This window comes from Sander vitreus, chromosome 17 (assembly GCF_031162955.1).
Source record: "Sander vitreus isolate 19-12246 chromosome 17, sanVit1, whole genome shotgun sequence".
NCBI classification, from domain to species: Eukaryota; Metazoa; Chordata; class Actinopteri; order Perciformes; family Percidae; genus Sander; species Sander vitreus.
Genome location: NC_135871.1, coordinates 31,648,970 through 31,653,969, shown reverse-complemented (window position 1 = coordinate 31,653,969; position 5,000 = coordinate 31,648,970).

Genomic DNA, 5,000 nt, shown 5'->3' with positions numbered 1-5,000 from the left:
AGCCTGGGACACTGGGGATTTGGGATTACTTTATGGTCCACCTGACCTCTAACTAGTAGCGCAACACGTTCTCATTCCGAACTCGTAAAATAAGGACGTTTGGACAGCGGCTGTCAGCTTCTGATGCGACGAAAAAGGCGTCTTTCAGCGTGTTTGTGTAACGCACCGGGGAGAGCAGCAGTTAGAGAGGATTTAGAGAGGAGTCTGTAAAGAGGTTGGTTGGGGGGGTGGATGGGTCACAGGACTTTCACCCAGGAGAGCGGGGTTCACGTCACGCTTGTCACGCTTGCTATAGTTGCTTTTTTCTTTCCTTCCACGTGTCACAGAACCGTACGCCCACCTACGACCTTTTCCTTATCATAACTGCGTCAAAAGGGACGACAATAGTCCCGACCAAGCTCGTTTACTTATAGCTCTAAAGGGACGGCAATAGTCCCGACCAAGCTCGTTTACTTATAGCTCTAAAGGGACGGCAATAGTCCCGACCAAGCACGTTTACTTATAGCGCTAAAGGGCGGCAATAGTCCCGACCAAAGCGTGTTTACTTATAGCGCTAAAGGGGCGACAATAGTCCCGACCAAGTGTGTTTACTTATAGCGCTAAAGGGACGACAATAGTCCCGACCAAGCACGTTTACTTATAGCGCTAAAGGGGACGACAATAGTCCCGACCAAGCGTGTTTACTTATAGCGCTAAAGGGGCGACAATAGTCCCGACCAAGTGTGTTTACTTATAGTGCTAAAGGGACGACAATAGTCCTGACCACGTTTACTTATAGCGCTAAAGGGGACGACAATAGTCCCTGACCACGTTTACTTATAGCGCTAAAGGGACGGCAATAGTCCCGACCAAGCACGTTTACTTATAGCGCTAAAGGGACGTCAATAGTCCCGACCAAGCACGTTTACTTATAGCGCTAAAGGGACGGCAATAGTCCCGACCAAGCACGTTAACTTATAGCGCTAAAGGGGCGTCAATAGTCCCGACCAAGCACGTTTACTTATAGCTCTAAAGGGGACGTCAATAGTCCCGACCAAGCCCGCTTTACTTATAGCGCTAAAGGGACGGCAATAGTCCCGACCAAGCACGTTTACTTATAGCGCTAAAGGGACGTCAATAGTCCCGACCAAGCACGTTTACTTATAGCGCTAAAGGAGACTTTTAGCGTCAATAAGAACGACAAAGGTACCTGACCAATCGTCCATATTTTAGTATGAGTGTGAGAACATGTTGCAACTTGAGTAGCCTGATTATGGGACTGTAACTTATGCCATCTCTATTTAACACACTGATATTTTGTTTATTGTTTTAGTTAACTAATACTACTGTACTTTCTGTCTGCTCAGCTTGTACATTTTTCATTTTTTACACTTTTTTTACACACTTTGGCTGAAATTGTAATCACTATCTGACCTCTACGTCTTATTTGTCGTCTGTAAACTGTACCATATGAGCTGTTATTTGTCATATTTGCAAATAAAAATGTAAATTACAAAAAAAACACAACCTGAAAATGCTTTATAATAACATATAATAGTTCTCCTTTAACGTGAGAAAAGGCTCTGAAAACTTCTTCCATCACTGCTATTAACAACATATATTCATGTGATTCATGTTTTCTCCTTCAGAGGCTCCGTCCTGTGAATTACAGCATGCTGATAAGATGGAGGGCCTCTCAGCTCGGTCTGTATAGGGGGCCCCTCTCTCAGCGAGGCAGCGGGGGGGGAGGGCAGCTGGCGGCGCTCAGAGCGAGGCGGTCTGGGCCGTTCGTATCAGACCAAACTTCAGAGCTGTGAGCAGAATCAAAGGTCTCCTCTGAGAGAGACGACAACGGTTTCATCAGCGGCTGTGAAGGTCGCTGCTACTGCTGAGGTCATTATAAGGTTTGTTATGTCGGTACGTGATCTGTGCTGCCTGCATTCACTCATTCATTCACTCATTCATCCATTCATTCACTCATTCACTCACTTATTCATCCATTCATTCACTCACTCATTCATTCACTCACCCATTCATTCATTCATTCACCCATTCATTCACTCATTCACCCATTCATTCACTCATTCATTCACTTATTCATCCATTCATTCATTCAATCATTCATTCATTCATTCATTCATTTAATCATTCATTCATTCATTCATTCATTCATTCATTCATTCATTCATTCATTCATTCATTCATTCATTCAATCATTCAATCATTCATTCATTCATTCATTCAATCATTCATTCATTCAATCATTCATTCATTCATTCATTCAATCATTCATTCATTCATTCAATCATTCATTCATTCAATCATTCAATCATTCATTCATTCAATCATTCAATCATTCAATCATTCAATCATTCATTAATTCAATCATTCATTCATTCATTCATTCAATCATTCATTCATTCATTCATTCATTCACTCATTCATTCATTCATTCATTCATTCAATCATTCATTCATTCATTCATTCACTCATTCATTCATTCATTCATTCATTCACTCATCCATTCATTCATTCATTCATTCAATCATTCATTCATTCATTCATTCATTCATTCATTCATTCATTCAATCATTCATTCATTCATTCATTCATTCAATCATTCATTCATTCATTCACTCAATCATTCATTCATTCACTCACTCATTCATTCATTCATTCACTCATTCATTCATTCATTCATTCAATCATTCATTCATTCATCCATTCATTCATTCATTCACTCACTCATTCATTCATTCATTCACTCATTCATTCATTCATTCATTCAATCATTCATTCATTCATTCATTCATTCATTCATTCATCCATTCATTCATTCACTCATTCATTCACTCATTCACCCATTCATTCACTCATTCACTCACTTATTCATCCATTCATTCACTCACCCATTCATTCATTCACTCACCCATTCATTCACTCATTCAGTCACTCATTCATCCATTCATTCACTCACCCATTCATTCACTCATTCATCCATTCATTTGCTCACCCATTCATTCACTCATTCATTCACTCATTCAGTCACTCATTCATCCATTCATTCATTCACTCATTCATCCATTCATTCACTCAACCATTATTTCACTCACCCATTCATTCATTCACTCATTCATCCATTCATTCACTCAACCATTATTTCACTCACCCATCCATTCATTCATTCACTCATTCATCCATTCATTCACTCACTCATTCATTCACTCAACCATTCATCCATTCATTCACTCAACCATTCATCCATTCATTCACTCACTCATTCATCCATTCATTCACTCACTCATTCATTCACTCACCCATTCATTCATTCATTCACTCACTCATTCATCCATTCATTCACTCACCCATTCATTCACTCATTCAGTCACTCATTCATCCATTCATTCACTCAACCATTCATTCACTCACCCATTCATTCACTCATTCATTCACTCATTCATCCATTAATTCACTCACCCATTATTTCACTCACCCATCCATTCACTCACTCATTCATCCATTCATTCACTCAACCATTCATTCATTCACTCAACCATTCATTCGTTCACTCACCCATTCATTCACTCATTCATTCACTCATTTATCCATTCATTTGCTCACCCATTCATTCATTCACTCACTCATTCATCCATTCATTCACTCAACCATTCATTCATTCACTCACCCATTCATTCACTCACTCACTCATTCATCCATTCATTCACTCAACCATTCATTCACTCACTCATTCATCCATTCATTCACTCACCCGTTTATTCACTCATTCATCCATTCATTCATTCAACCATTCATTCATTCACTCATTCATCTATTCATTCACTCACTCACCTATTTATTCATTCACTCATTCATCTATTCATTCACTCAACCATGCATTCATTCACTCATTCATTCATTCATTAATTCATTCACTCACCTATTTATTCATTCACTCATTCATCCATTCATTCACTCATTCATCCATTCAATCTTCCATTCATTCATTCAATAATTCATCCATTCATTCACTCATTCATCCATTCATTCACCGGGTAATGTAGTAGTTTGTTCAATAATAATTCCATTAATTCATTAATTTGTTTGCTTATTTTTTACGTATTCATTATATTATTCATACATTTGTATCTACTGTACCCAATACATTCATACATTCATTCATTCATTCATTCATTGTCATTTTATTCATTCATTCATCAATCTACCCATCCACTGATTGGGTTATTCTCTTGTTCAAATCTGTACTTTTTTTAAACAAAGACTGAAAAATAAAATCCTCCGTTTTCTGAATGGAGTTTGGTGCGGGTGGAGTTTGTTTATATAATATGTATGTATGTATAAAAGTGAATGAAAGAAAAAATATATAAAATATAATTAAACATTTATATATGTAGTTCTTTATATATTTATTTATTTAGTTAGTTAGTTAGTTAGTTATGGCCCTTCATTCCCTCCATACAATCTAGTAGTTTGTTCAATAATTTCATTAATTCATTCATTTTATTTAAAGACTGAAAATAAAATCCTTCCTTTTCTGAATGGAGTTTGGTGCGTGTGGAGTTTGTTTGTATGAAAGCGAAAGAACACTTCTGTTAATAATCTCATCTCGTAGCTGCCGACCTTTCCTCTGATTCCTGCTTGTAATTAATTATTAGATTTGATTTAATCATTAGGATTTTTTTCTCCATGCATCTCGTCTCTAATTGCCCGTTTAGGCAGACAGCTCTACGTGTCAATTAGGCTTTTGCAAATGGACCTATAATTAGGTGGAATTAATTGACTGCTATGTGGACGGCAATTAGTACAGTGACAAATTAAAAGGAAGTATAGCTAATGTCCTTAACCCTTGTGTTGTCTTCGACCATGCATCACCTTTCCGACACTTTTGGCGTTTTTTTCAATGTTTTTGGCATTTTTATTTTTTTTTAAACCCTCCTATTGTCCTCGGGTCAAATTTGACCCATTTTCAAAAAGTTTACAAATCAGAAAAAAAAATTTTAAAT